Here is a 17,022-nt window from a genome sequence, read left to right on the forward strand (position 1 = left end):
TTTGAGATTTTTTATCTCCTGTTTCCTTATTATTATAATCATTTGATTCTCGACATTTACACCGGCGCTCTTGGGCTTCATTGCCTTTAACACATGTTTTTAATTGTCAAACTTTATTGTTAATCCACTTTTAACTGATCACCACCACTGTCATTTGGCGAAATTTTACTGTAACTTTAGTTTTTAGAGAAATTTTATTGTAATAATTTTACTTTTATCTCCGTATACCCCCCTGGGGTGGGTCGGAGTTCAACCTTCTTAATACTGTTTTTTCTTCTTATTTTATTTTATTTTCTGTTGTTTTTACGTGTTATTTTTACTTATTGTGTTCTATTTTATTTGTTGTAATTTTGTAAAAAGAAAAATTATTTTCTTGAGTGCTCCTCACGCTGTTGTATTAATATGAATTCCTTAGGCTGTATTGATGCAGTATCGGAGGGCACTCTTTTTTGCTGATGTGGTCGTGTGGGCTGATGAAAAGATTATATCTTTTATTTTCCGGGTTTTTTTTGAAAAAATGCAATCCTTTTTTTTCTTCCTTTCTTTTTTAATCAGTTGTTTGTTATTTTTTTTTTCATTATTATTTCCCTCCCCCCTTTTTTTCATATATCTATAATTTTCCATTGTTTTGTCTTCATTTTGTCTTACTTCATCATATCCTCATATATATATATATATATATATATATATATATATATATATATATATATATATATATATATATATATATGTATATATATATATATATATATATATATATATATATATATATATATATATATATATATATATATATATATATATATATATATATATATATATGTATATATATATATATATATATATATATATATATATATATATATATATATATATATATATATATATATATGTATATATATATATATATATATATATATATATATATATATATATATATAATATATATATATATATATATACTATATATATATATATATATATATATATATATATGTATATATATATATATATATATATATATATATATATATATATATATATATATATATATATATATATATATATATATATATATATATATATATATATATATATATATATATATATATATATATATATATATATATATATATATATATATGCGAGGTAAATATGGAAGAAAGTGTATACATTTTTAAAGAGAGGAAGAAAAATTATTAATATAAAAATATTTTCAAAAAAATATTTAAAAAATTAAAATTAAAATGCCGGAAAACAAAATAAGGTAAAAATATGATCTCGTCTTGAGCTCACTTAATTATATCCACGAAAAAGAGTGCTTTCTGATATTTCATTAATATAGCCGAAGCAAAATATATCAATGCAGTATTTTTCCTTATTTTATTTTCCGGATTTTTTATTTTTTTTTTAAATTTTAAAATACTTTTCTTTAAATTTTAAATATTTTTTTTAAAATTTTTAATATTTTCCAAAAGTATTTTATTTATTAATAATTTTTCTTCTTCTTTTTTAAAAAAAAACTTTCACATTTTCTTAATGTCATCTTCGTATTCTTTACTTATTTTATGGGTTCTATGTACTTGCAACTTATGTTCAGTAAATAAAACTTATTAATATTTTTCTTAATTTTCTACGTTAATCTCTCTTTTGTTTTTATCTTTATTGTATTATCCATATATATAGTGCATATTGTAGCTTGAAACAGTGTTACCTTTTTAAACTATTTTTATTATCTAGCTGCAAAGATTTATCTGGGCATTAAAATGAACAAGAAGCTTGAATATTTTAAAAGTTATAAAACTCTATTAATTATCATCAATTATGCCAGATTTCTTTTATCTAGATAAAAGTCATTCAAATCACGGTATTTTTTCCTTCTTTTTCTTTTTGCTTATTTTTATGTACGCAAAATACTTGTTCCTTGGTGTTTGGCCTCGGTATTTATTTCATGACAAATATGCTTGCAGCAATGCTGATAAATAATTCTGTACTCAGAATTTAACTTTAAAAGAATTTAAAAAAATACAGTAATAAAATTTTTTTTGCAAGGAATAAGAAGAACCGTGATGGCTCAGGGGATAGAGCCGTCGCTTTCAAATGAGGTGAACCGGGTTCGAATCCCGGCAATGGCAGGGATACGAATTCCGCATCTCAGTGCTGACGTGAAATATCCTAAGTGGTTAGAGTCCCCTTGCCGTCAGGCTAACCGTGGGAGATTCCTCTCCATGTAACGCAAATGTGGGTTAGTTCCATGAAAAAGTGAAGGCAAATTTCTCCCAATACTTGACTTCTGGATTAGGTTCGAAATTACAAAACTACCGAGTTGTACATTAGTAGTCGTAATACCAAAACCGCTGTTCAACGACGATTATAAAATAAAAGAAAACAACTTTTTTTCATACTTTTTATTTTAAATGAGATTTTGCTTAGGTATAACAAAAATATAAATTTATTTCCTCTTGAATCCCATTAGACATAATTTTTAAAATTTATATTTCATTACTTCTTTCTTTTTTCAATATATTTTTAAGTTGTAAAGTGGTTAAAATATTGATTAGGAATAAATATTATTTTCAACAATCATTAAAGGAAACTTAAATTGACATCAGGCTCACAGTTTGATTTGAAGCTAGTTTAAAAATAATCGAAATTTTATTTGCAAGTTTTGTCCCACTCAAGTAAACAAAGATACAGCGAGTAGAGTAAAAAGTAATAATAGTTTTCTATGAAATAAATGGCGAATGATCAGATCAATGAATTTGGTAAGAATGAAGTATTCAAAATATAAATAATATGGAAATAAGATATGTAACTTTTTACTCTTTATAAATGAATAAAGTAGCAATAAATAAATAAATGAAGTTATTGTGTTTCAGTTTTTTACTTGAATATTTATTCTGGATACACGTAATCATTTACTTTTCTAAAAGATGTTTCTAAAGCTGCATGCAAGCAAAATCTCCACTCTCACAAAACTTACACATCATATCATCTAACTCAGTGGTCCCCAACCTTTTTGTACCTAAGAGCAAATACCAGAATATCGGTCGAATGGCGGGCACCATTTATTTTTTCAAGATAAATTTATAGTTGGTAGACATAGGTAATGATACACACTACATATAGTGCACAAAAAATTAAATTTCAAAAATTAATTTAACATATGAATGCAATTAATATTTTTGTGTAAAATAAATGATTACTAAATTGCTTTCAAAACATGTGAAGTATAAAAATTATTTATAAAATACAGTGGCATGTGGTGTTTCGCATGGCATTTCGCTGACCAGCGCTACATAATTGGGAGAATATAATGCTCTTTTTAAGAATGGAATTTAGTCCTTCAAATATATTCCAGAATTTCTCAAGTGATATAATAGTTTTGAGGATAATGTCATCCAATGGAGATCCAAAATTTATATATCCAATTCTTCTCGCCTTACTTGAAGAAATTCTGAAATGTATGTTGCTATTACGTTTATTTGGTTGGTAAAAGGATTAACAAAAAAGTTATCAAAGGCTCGATGATATTAAATTGCTGCTATTAAATTGATCTTTAAGCAATTGGAGGTTGATGACAAATGTCAATTTCACTGTCACCTATCCATTTTTTCATGTTTGGAAAATGCAAAAGAGACTTCATTTTCAAATGTGATATCCACAAAACTAGCTTAGCTCTGAACGAGTTTACAGCCTCTATCATTTTCGCTTTATGTTTGTCCTTTCCCTGCAGCTCCAAGTTTAAACAATTTAGTTTTTCCCTTATGTCCGTTATGAAAGACAAATCTGCTAGCCAAAGAGGATCTCTTAGTTCTAAAAATGTTTGATTTTCGGTTGCAAGATAATTTTTTATTTCTCCAATTAAATGTAGAAATCTATTCAATCTATTAAATATCGAAATCTATCCAGCGTACTTCAGTATGTATTTGCATAGCATTTATTGGAAAGCATTTGCATAGCATTTATGGGAAAATGGAAAACTGAAATATGTTATCGTTGAGCAGCGGGCGCACCTAGATCAATCGACGGGCGCCATGGTGCCCGCGGACATAGGGTTGGGGACCCCTGATTCTAACTGAATAGTTCTTTCAAATCTATCACTGAATTGCTCAGCCTACATTTCTTTTACAGATTCTTTTTCAGATTCTTTATCTAGATTATTGCTTAAAAAGTCTTGTGATAAAGTTGCAGATTGGAAAGCATCATTTTGGTGCCAGTTAAAAAAAGAATTTTAAAAACTTGAGAGGGAAGTTTTTTTTTCATCTTACAAGTTTGTAGTTGGATTATTTTGAACTACAACTCTCTTCCCATTAGTTAAGTTACTCACTGTTTTAATGTAGAGCATAAAAATAGTTAAGGAACCAAATATATAGAAACATATTTTTAATGAGTCATATACTTTAAAAATGTAAAAAATAAAAATTTAAAAAATAATTTAAAAATTCGATGTAAGAAATAGGAATTAGAAATACTAATAAGTAAAATAAAAACTTCTCTTAAATGCTTAAATATATATGATTCATATTCTTATTATATGAAAGGTGAAATTAATACCTGTTAACTAACAAACTGTTAACTTATATTTTGTCATAAAGTGAAAAAAATGGAAAATAAATTGTAGGGGGGAAATAAAAAAAATTGATTATTGCAAATAATAGACAAGACTTAATATAATAACTGAGAGAGGGGGCAGGGTGCTAAGTGGAGTAAGATGACATTTCTGATCATGAGTCATATTAGGCAGTAATTGAGCATTTGGACTTCTGTTAATGAAAAATTTTAATGTTTTATTACAATTATTGTCTAAAATTGCATTTAAATAAGACAGATTTCTCACGGGATTCCTTCCAATGAGGTGAACCGGTTCGAATCCCAGCGAAGGCTGACTCCACACCGATCACAGTGCTGACGTGAAATATCCTCAGAGCCCCTTTGGCTAACCGTGGTTTCCCTATCCGTGTAGTTCCATCAAAAAAGTCCTCCACGAAGGAAAATTTCTCTCAATACTTGATCCAGGAGTTCCCTAGTCTTCTGGATTGGGTTCAAAATTACAAGGCTACGGAATTGAACATAAGTAGTCATAAACCCAAAACGACTGTTATAAAATTTAAAAAAATTCAATAAGGAAAAAAAATAGTTGTTTTTTTGCTAATTAAAAGATTTAAGAAGCTCTGCAAAATGTTCTCCAAACAAGGATCGATTGGTGTATCCCGGTGACCTCTCTCATTGGGTCTTAAAAAAAGTAAGTAAAAAAATTGAAATTAATTTTGATTTAAATAATTGCTTTTTAAGAAAAAATTCTAATTTAATGATCATTCATCTGCATCTTGTTATCATCTGCATTATTTGTTATTCTTCTCTAAGAAAAACTGTCGCTTTTTCTTTTTGTACCATCTCATATAATGGGGGCGCGAAGAGGTCGAAGGTCACAGCATAATCTTATGTAAGTTCCTAGAAACTGTAATCTTGTGTTTCTATATTGAGTTCTTAAATTGAATAATTCAAAATAATTTAAAAATTGTCATTCAAAATAATTAAATGATTTTAAAATTTCTAAATAAAGCTAATAAATTCTGTTATACATGTACTGAATCATTTTAATATTCGTAAGTAAATCTTAAGTGTGAAATGCTTTAAATAACTCACAATCTAACATCCAAAAAACTCAAAAACGCTTGTACCCAAAGTCCAAAAACACACTGGATATAAAAGGTATACTATTATCTGGGTTTAAAGTCAGATATTTCACCCTTTGAACATAAATTCAAAAATTTTAAAAGTTATGAGGAAATGCTGCTTTGAATGCACCTTAATTGCACTACGGCAAGTAAATGTTCTGTACATTCTTAAAAATAAGTATTAAATTTGATACTTGGATTATGTATTAGTGTTAAACTTCAAAACATACAAAAAGTTATTTATTTTCATTTATTTAAGAGAAATAAAATATTTTTTAGTGTCTATTTAGTATTAAAAATTTTTTTTAATTTTAGAACCCAGCTACATACTTGTTTATAAGTGTTCATGTGGAATATCGAAAATATCGTTTCCTAGTTTCTTAAACCTGATCCAAAAATTTAGACGTTTCTTAAAAAATTTTAATATTTCTGCCTTTTTAGTTTAACTAAAACGGCATTAAGTAAGGAAAATGAAAGAGAAAAACAAGGTAAGAAAGTGAGATCTTTAAATATGCATTTCATCCGATGATGTTTAAGATGATGGAAAACATGTTTTACAGTTTTCTTCCAATTATTATTCAATTAAATAATAGGTCAAATGTTTTTTCATCCTCTTAATAGAGATAAGATGCAGATACACTTTTTAAAATGTGCAGCATTTTTGGTGCTTTTTAACAGTGCATTTCTTCCCTGATATAGTATTCATTTATTTATACATTAATTTATTCATTTTTGTTCCTTCGTTTTCATGCGCGTTACAATAAATTTACCTTCATTACAAAACATTTAGTTTGAAAAAAAATTTTCATTAAATATTAGCACTAATTCTTACAAACAATTGTTATTTTAAAAAAAAAATTTATGTAGTTTTTTTTTTATCTATTATTGTTATGTAGTCTCTTTCATGTAGTTTTTTTGTATAATGTATTTAGTTTAGCTCAATCTTAATGTATTTAATTTACCTCAATATTAGAATTGGTAGCAACTATGCACTATAATTTTAATACAGTGTACCTTAAAAAAATAAGTAAATGAAAATAAATAAAGCGGACTTTCCTGAATAGCTTTTGATCTAATGATCGGATCTTCACGTTTTAGGACTCGTTTTCAATGGTACAAGGAAGTGATATCAAGTATGCTCATTAATTATAGCAGACGATATTTTAAGTCACGAAATCAGACACAAAAACGTACTTTCTCTGAATACACATACCGTTATTTCGGCAGATTTGGATTTCTGATTCCAGAAATATAGGGGGTAGCCGCAATCTAGAGAATATGGTCCGGAAATTTTACCTTTTGAGCATTTCGCTTTATCTCGAGAAACTTTAAAGCGAATTGAACACTTTTGCACACAATCATAAAATTCGCTTATCCAAATATAATTCCATGCAAAAAAAAAAACAATTTTTTGTAAATATTTATCATTTTTTATTATTTTATTTAATAAAGGCTGAAAAATTTTTGAGTGTTAAGGTACATAATTTTTTGCACACTTTAAAAGAAAATAATTTTATATGGCAAAATACAAATTGTGAGCAAAATCGGTTGAATAGTTCCTGTGAAATCAAATTTTAAGTATCTGACTTTTTAGAAATTTAATTTCTCAGGTAATCAACCGATTTTACTCAAATTTTGTATTTTATCATGCAAAATTATATTCTTTTAAATTATAGCAAAAAATTTCAAACCTTACAATTAAAAAATTTTTCATCCTTTATTAAATAAAATAGCAAAAAATGATAAATATTTACTTATATTTATTTTTTGTATGGAATTATCTTTGTTAGTCATTAAATAATTAACAGTTATTAAATAAAATGATAAAATATAAGACTATATTTCCCAGATTGCATCTAACCCTTATATTTTGGAGGTCAGAAATCCGAATCAGTCTAAAAAGAGGTATGTTTATCCAGAGAAAGTACATTTCTGTGTCGGATTTCGTAGCTTAAATATTATATCTACTCTTATTATTTGCATATTTGAGGTCATCCCCTCAAGCCACTTAGGTTGAGTCCTAAAACGTAAAGATCCGATCATTAGATCTAAAGTTATTCAGGGTAGTCCATTTTTTTTCTGGCGCACTGTCAAAAACCTTCTGGCTTCACAAATCCAGCACATTTTTTTCAGTGGATCCCTTGCTCCAAATTTTAATTCAAAACTGTTCTTAAAAATTGAGCATTTTTTCCTTCACTCTTTATGTGTGTTATTCCCATTTGTGTGTAATATCTTTCGTTGATTCAGTTTTGATCATTTATCATTCAGATTTGCTGATTAAGTGAACGAAATTTTCTTGTGCAAAATGTTTAATATTTTTATTCACATTTTCTTATGCTTTCTATAAAACATTTATTACTAACTCGTTGAGCGCCAAGTGTCAGACCACAAACACAAACGTTGCTCAGAAACGCTTTTTTATGGTATTGCAAAGCGAAGCGCTCTATACTAACAGATAAATAATTTGATTTGTAATAAATAAGAAGTAAGTAAATTTAAAAATAAATTTTCAGTAATTACTTAAGACAATGTAATCTTTTTAGTTGTCCTTGTCAGTGTAAAATATGATACAAAACTGAAAAAAACCGGTAACTGACTCTAAACGGGACTGTCACTAAACGGGAAGTTTAGTGACAGTCGTTGATGACTGACATGCCACTCAAAGTGTTAAATATCATTTTATTAATGTTTTGGTTTTTTTTTTCAATTAAACATTGAATAATTTTAACAAATAATTATATAAATAAAATTTCTGAAATGTTTAATATAATTATATAAAATATTTTTATAATATTTAATGTTAACCTTCGTAAAAGGCTAAGACATTCGTTAATTTTTTTAAATATTTTTATTTCAAGCAATATTATTTCTATTTACAATGCTTTCTTTAATTTAAATATAAAAAAATTTTGATTATTTATTACCATCCGTCAGAAATTTTATTTATTTTATTTATTTTTTTTTTTTTTTTTTGTTACCAATAAACCAGAAATTTTACCATTTTGTCTCTTCCTTGAAACTGGTTTCATGTGGAAGTATGGACCTTGGAATTTCTAAAAGTACCCATACATGTAAAATAATCGTTGTTTTCATTAAAAAAAGACGAAAAAAAGCTATTTTTTTAAGGAAAAAAATAAACAAGTGAGAGTTTTAATATGTTGTTTAATCAGTTACAATTAACAAAAATATATGTTTGTTAATTTCAACCAACTAAAACTCTTAAAAAGATAAGTAACCTCGAATAAAATATATTTTAAAAAATAAAAATGATTTTCATTTTAACAGAAAATTTTGAATGCCGCGGTATTAAATCATTATACTGCTCGAATAAAATTATTGAACTCGTTTGCTCAGATTTTTTCATGTTGAAATATTTTCTTGAAAATTACTCATCAATCGTGTTATTTTATTTAGTAATGATCCATAAATTTTTGAAATGTAATGTATAAAACCTTTTGTTTCTTCTTAAATTAAGTAATTTCAAATGACAAAATCTAGAATTAGAATAAAATCAGTTTAATACTTTTTAAGAAACGAAAGGATTCAAAAATCCTAATTTTTTTTAAACTTTTATTTTTCGTGAACTATTTCGGGAAAAAATGTGTGTTATTTAAAAATTGTTCTTGATCATAATAATTTAGACAATAAGAAAAATGAATCATTTAAAAAATTAATAGAAAAAAAAATAGAATAAAATTGGTCCATCCGTAAGTTTCAGAATTTCAATTTAGACGATAGAAATAAAGTTATTGGATCAACATGAGGCATTGGTGATGGGGATTTCAAGAAAAATCTTCAAAGTAAAAATTTAGAAATATAATTTTTGATAAAAATAAGAAACAGTGAATCTGCCAGAATGAAATATGATTCCTTAAAGCTGGCTTTTAAATTTGCCGAAATCAGTTTTAGCTTACCGCAATCAGATTTAGCATACATAAAAAATGGCTTATTAAAAACTAGTTAACTCCTTTTTTTACCACTATCCTCGACACGTTGTTAAAAAAAATAGGTTTGGTAAGGAGTTCCAAACTTGCATTTTACAGTTACTATATTTCACAGATCTGACTCTTTTTAGATTCCTTACAAAAATTAAAATATTTTGAAAAAGAACGAAATGATTTTGGCAGAATTCAAATCAGTAGTAAAATTTTCCGTAAATAAATAAATTAAAAATAAATAAATTAAAATAAATGAATAATAAATAAATTAAAATAAATGAATAATAAATAAATTAATTAAAAGTAAATAAATTAAAAATAAGTAAATTAAAATAAAAAAATAATAAATAAATAAATTAATTAAAAATAAATAAATTAAAAATAAATAAAAAATAATTAAATACTGTGAGAGAATTATTACAAATAGAAATAAAACAGAAAAAACATCGTTTCGTTTCTAAATGGTTCCATTGGATTTTTCAACAAATGTCGAGAAATTGCCACGTTGTATTGTGAAACAGTTTTTTTTAAATTATATATTTACGATATTTATACCTATACTTATAAAACGGAGTATATTATAATTATTATACTGGTAGTGTTTCTTTCCGTAGTATACATCAAAGGGAAAAAAAAGAAAGCTTTGAGAAAAAAGTCGAATAATGTGATTTAATTCATGTTTTCGCATCTTTATATAAGTCAAAATTTATTATTACTGAATAAAGTAAAAGTTTTTCTTTTCAAAGGTTTACACATTTTTCACTTATCCATCACTAGATGGGAGTACTGTAAACTCAGTGTCATCAACAAAAAAAATTTCTTCTCAAAGACAGGACAAAAAGATTGAAAATTAAAATGTTCTCGTGGCGCTATCTATTAATACTTACTATAAGATTAACGATTAAATCCTTTAAAAAAATACGTTTCTGCAAAATTTGTTTCGAAACAATTAATACTCATTCAAAATCTATGAATTTTAGAACCATAAATTTTTAAAAAGCTATATAAAGTATGAAATAAATTATATAATTATTATAAAATGAGTATTTTTCTGAATGTTTTATGTATTTGAAACAATTTCTCTCTATATATATAGTATGAATCAGCTACAAATTATTTATTTCCTGCTAGTTATGTAAGCAAAACTCAAGAGAGAAAATTAAGTTAACTGTGTCTACATTTACGCTACCAATAATACATATCCCTTAAAAATAACAATAAAAATACATTTTCTCCAAGAACATTATTAACATAAATTTAACAATTAACATAAAGCAACATTAACATAAGTTTTAAGATAACATTAACATAATGAGATGATAACATTATTAACATAAATTTTAACATTTGAGGTTTTGATTCCTTTACGACTGACTACATTAGATTTTGTCCGTTGTTCGTATTGATAATAGACCGATAATTTATTTTACCTACAAATAATTGAATATTAAAATAATTATTATTAAAGAAAATTAATTAATAAAAAAAACTCGTATTTTGAAAATTTAATTTCGCAGGAACTATTCGACCGATTTCACAAAAATTTTCATTTTGCCATGTAAAAGTACATTCTTTAAAATGATATAAAAAGTTGTACACTTACCAATTTAAAATTATTTCTACTGATTTTAAATAAAATAATAAAAAATGATAAATATTTACTTGAAGTTATTTTTTGTATAGAATTATCTTTGGTTAAACGAATTTTATAATCGTGAGCAAATATTTTTCAATTAGTTTAAAAAGTTTTTGAGATATGCCGATTTACGCAAAAAGTAAAATTAATATTAGAGAGTTCTAACTTTGGACTACTCTCCTAACCAAACTATTGTGGTCATATTTCTCAGAATGCAACTACCCCCTATATATTGGAGGTCACAAATCCGAATCCATGGAGACAGAAAAAAGGTATGTTTATTGAGAGAAAGTACGTGTTTGTGTCTGATTTCATAACTTAAAATATCGTCTGCATTAATTATTTCACATATTTGAGGTCACCCCCTCGAGCCATTAAGTTTGAGTACTAGGACGTAAAGATCCGATCCTTAAATCAAAAGTTATTCTGAGATTTCCATTTTTAATTTTGCTCATGGTGCGTACCATAGTTTTGGTTCTATAAACAAGAACCCTTCTCTGTTTTTATTCACAAGTGTGACAGTTTCAGGATATGCCTCACAAGATAAGATTTAAGTTCCCCCTTAATTTAAACACAATTTTTTCTTCTTCAAATTTTGTACAATTTGAGTTATTTGATGCAAAAAAAACTTACTTTTTTTAATAATAAAATATGCCTCAAGATTAAATTCAAGGTTAAATAATGTAAATATGCGTCAAGATTAAATTCCTAAAATTGTGTTGTTCTTTTTAAAAATTTAAGAAGCGTCTTTTTAAACAAATAAGGCATTCTAAATTTTATAATGTAGTGTTTTCTGTATGTAATTACTATTTTATTAAAAAAACTGGAAGTAATCTGTTAGAATTAATCTTTATTTCAAAAGTATATAAATAACATGAATTAATTCTTATTTTAAACTATTTCCGAGCTGGTAGATACAGATTAACGTTTCAATAAAAAATAAATCGTTGTCTGGAAAAAATTGTGCATCCAAAATTAAGATTGTGCAGTTCTTTTCTCCAATTGCTCTGGCAAATATCAAATTGAAAGCGACTTTTAAAAGCGAGATATAATAATTTACTCTTTTCATTTTCAGCGTTACTCAATTAACTTACCAATTTTACTTCCTCTTGTATGCTTTTTAAGAACAGCTTCATATAAATAAAGTATTTCCTTACATTGGATTGAATGAATTAAAACTGTGACAAAAATCGGCGTAGCCATCTTAAAATCGTTATTTATAATCATAATAATTCGCACTTGTTCAAATTATATTATATAGTATGAATTCTACTCCTTTTATGCATCAAATTGTATTAAAATTTTATTTATGAGCAATTCACATTTTTTCTTCACAATTTTACTTTTAAACGATTAGAATAACAATGTATTAACACAGTTATGGATCAAAATAAAACGAGAATCTGACTAATATGTTTCTAATAATTGAAGAGCTTTGTGGAAGAACCAAGTAAGTGACATTTTAGTAAATAAGCTTTGAAGTTTAAACGTTCTTCGTTTTTATTACTTCGCTTAATCTTTGTTTTTTTGTATATTTGTGAAGACATAACTCATAAATTTTGGGGGTTATATTGACTCTTTTCTAAAGAAGGATTTTTAATTATTTTGTGCTTATCATCTGCTTGTTTTCATGGAGGGTTTTAAATATTGTTTTCAGTGAATCTAATTTTGTTCTAAACTAAATATGTATATATTTAGGCTCACGAAGTAAAAGTTTAGCAACCTTAATTTGGAAGAAACTGGTTTTATTTAGCCTTTTGTCTGAAAATCGCTTAAAAGCGTTTCAGAGACAACGTAAGCTCAATATTCGCGTAATAGAAGTTTTACCGGTATTTACCATTGGTTTATTTCTAAAGATATGTCCAAGACTGCATAAAACTATATTTTTATTAGTTTAAAAAAAATGTCTATAACTGTTGAAAAATATTTATTATTTTCAATTTTTTCATTAAATATTAGCAATTTCATGCAAAAAATACGCTATTTATTATTATTATGAAACTATTTAGGATATTTTTTCCTATCATGGGAAACTGCGCGATCATGATTAGTTGCGCAACGCTCATTTTTTTTTTTTTTTTTTTCATACTGCACCGTAAATCACAACTTTGCAAATTTCCAGCTTAGTCTTGAATCTAGAAGACAAGAGAACGCCTGTTTTAAGTAGCAAATCACCTTCGAAAAGAGTTCTTTTAAGCGAAACTAATCAGCATTTGCTCGAAATGGAGGTAAAAACCATAAATACAACTCATGGTTAGCGAGATGAAAATGGAATTCTGATCTTGATATAATTTTACCGAAGTATAATTTCCATCAACTATGCAATCTCTGCTGTCAAAATAAAGTAAGCAAGATAAAATTTAATCATCTACCTCTGTGATTCATTTATATGTAGACTTAATCTGACACCGCTGAGCTGTAGCGATTTTTATAGAAAAGTTGCGATTAGTTTTACCAAATATATAACATTTCGGATTTAACACTTAACATTTTAAGTGCGCACCAACATCTTAAAGATAGCCGATGCCTTGTTATTCAAAAATAAGAATACGAATAAAATTATTTTTGGTAGTTGGTATTTCTGATATCATTTTAATTTCTGTTAATTGCTGTTGTTTTAATGGGTACTGCATATACTAATACAGGCACAACGATTCCTACAATAGGTACTGTGGAAATTGTGGCTGTTTATGGCCCATTGAATAGAATAAAAATTGTATCGCAATATTTGAGAGAAAGATTTTTTGGGGTATACTTAGTGGTGTAAATAAAAACAATAACTGGAGAAGGAGATTTAACTTTGAACTGTACAAGATTTATAAACAACCTGATATTATTAAATACATAAAAATAAATAGAATGAATTGGATCGCCCACGTGATTCGAATGAGTGACGACAACACAATAAAAAAGATACTGCTTTTTAGTCCCACTGGGAAAAGAAATCGGGGAAGGCCGCGGTTGAGAAGGGCTGACTTAGTGGAGTCGGAGTCTGATTTTCTCGCAATTAATGAAAAAAATTGGAGATCAAAGATAAATCGGAAGTTGTCATGGAGAAATCATCAGAGGAAGGCATTGGTTCACATTGAGCTGTCTGGCCAACTATGATGATGATAATGATGAATAGAATAAATACTAGAGAAGATTGTTGATTATGATAATTTTTACAATCTGGAGCAATAACATTATAGTGAATAATCTTAATCTTTATTTTGATGGAATGAACTTCTAAAAACATGTTTTGCTTAATCTAATAACGCAAAGCCACAAGAAAGAGCAACAAATAATAATAAATAAAAAATACTGGAATTGTTTTAACTTAATTAATTATATCAGTATATCTCTTTTAGATTTGTGCATGATTTAATATTATTGATCATTACCGATTTATTGATTATTTAGTTTATTTTTCCAACCCGTACGTATAATAAGTATTCAGCTAATAGCAATAATAATATATCAAAAGAATTGCATTAACATAAAAAAATTCTATGTTAAAATCATTTAAGGTTCTTTTTTCTTTCTATTTTATAACTGTTGATTCCATGCTGTTTCAATTTTCCATTTTTCTCCCAAGTAACTTCGAACTGCCTGGCTTAGCGATCGATGCCAAGCGAATGATTTTTTAGGGCAGTTTGCTGACCATTTATTGCCAAGTCACATATCTGGTTCTGTCCCTCAAGGAAAAAATCAAATAATGTCACTTACCAGGTTCATCCACTCAATATCTTCAGAATTAACAAATTTAGCAATATAAATGAATGTTATTTAAGTCAAGTCAATGGATGTTTATTCCAAAATTTAATTTGATGGATGTGTTATTGTTTTTCAAAAAGTAAAACTCTTTTCCTAGGAAGGGATTGTCACATTAAATGATGTTGCAAAGGTTTTTCTTTTTAATGACGTCAAAAAGCTCTCTATTTGTTTTTAATTGTTTGAGTTTTGTATCTTGTTTTTAGATGTTCTTCTTCCTTGGTTCACTTGAAGCCAACTTCATTACAGTTTATTTCAAAAAGTGGTAGAAAATTGCTTGGTGATAAAAGGGAGTAAAGTTTTTATTGCAACATTTGGAAAGAAATTGTGAATGAAATTTTTACCTTTTGAAATTTTAACCTCTAGTTACCAGGAGAGGGGTCAAATTTTCTATTGGAGATAAATTCTGCTTGTAGCACTCGGAAAAGTGGTCAGAAAATGATCTAACACAATGCTCTTTGAGATGATAGCACTCCAGCTAGTTTCAAAGTAGTTGTAAATTTGATTAGCGATAAATTTTTTTTGATGATAAATTTTGATAGAAGCTATCATTAAACGAAAATTACTGTGAGGTAGAGAACCCCAGTTAAAATATATGAACTCCAATAACTGAGAAAGTGGTCAAAATTTTAATTAATAATAAGTTAACTTATTAAGAATCTATTACTATTTTACATTTCGAAGGAAATTTCCTTCGAAATGTAAAATAGTAATAGATTCCAATTTTAATGGCTGAAAAACAATTAAAACTTGTATTGTTATTCCTCACACCAGTTTAAACTTAAGTGGTGTAAGTACGATTGACGATCTATTTGGCAATAGGCATTCTTATTTTCATCATTTGTATATTTATATGCTGCATTTTATATAATAAAATCTTAGGAAATTTGAAACATTGATATTGTACAATAATTATTAATTTATAGATATTCAATAATTATGTTTAAAAGTAGTTTCCTTGTAAGTTATCCTATTAAATTATCCTACTGAATATTTGTGATTAAATTTTCAAAGTGATGATTAAATATGTGAGGTAAAGTTTTCAATCTTAACCCTTCTCTTAAAGATATTGAATGAATTTTACTGTCTTTTTAAAATCTTTTTTACAAATCAATACTCTTAAACTTTGAAATAAATAAGACTTCCAGTAAAGTAACCATATAAGCTTTTCAGGCTACTTTACTGCAGGTAAGATGAACTCTAAATCTACATCAACTTACTATGACGGGTCCTCAACGTTAATTTCGTATAAACAAACAAACACAAACACAAACAGTATAGTTTGCCTAAGCAAAGAACTCCTCCCGCCACAAAGTCTGAGATCATCTGGTTCATATGAAAACAAGAATGACGCATTTCGGGGATGGTAGCTTCACTCTAGGACTACCACAATAGACCGAAGAAAGAGATTCCCTTTTTCTCGCCGACCTGAGCCAAAACCGCATCAAAACAGTGACCCTCCACCCCTACTCAAAATAGTCATACCTCGTTACCATAGTCACCGCCACAGATCAAGACGAATGTCCGGGGGAGTTTTTATTTTAGACAAACTATATAATGATGAGTTATGACTTGTTGAGAAAATCTCTTTCCTTCAAATGGCGATCGAAATGGGCTGCAGGTGGCGTAGAGCAGAACTCTTTTCCTATGGCAACACCTCACATGCTTTCCCCATTAGCGTGTGGAAAGTCATAGAGGAAGGAAGTACGTTAGTTTCTCTCTGGATTTTCATATAGATTAAAATCTTTTAACTTGAGAAACTATATGGAACTGAAAACTACATTAAACATAGCTCTAAATAAAAGTATCATGGAAATTTTAAGAAATATTTTTATTATATAAAAAGGAAAAATATTAAGAAAAGAGAAAATATCGTAGTACATTCCTATACAACTGAAAAAAGGAGAAGAGGGAAGGGAGAAGGGCTAAAGGCATGAAGCCGGTCTCTCCCTAGATGGCGTATTCGAGTGTTGCGATCGCGAAAAATAAAAAATGTATTTTTTTTTATAAAAAA

This window comes from Parasteatoda tepidariorum, chromosome 11, assembly GCF_982258835.1.
Source record: "Parasteatoda tepidariorum strain Cologne lab strain chromosome 11, Ptep-v5.0, whole genome shotgun sequence".
NCBI classification, from domain to species: Eukaryota; Metazoa; Arthropoda; class Arachnida; order Araneae; family Theridiidae; genus Parasteatoda; species Parasteatoda tepidariorum.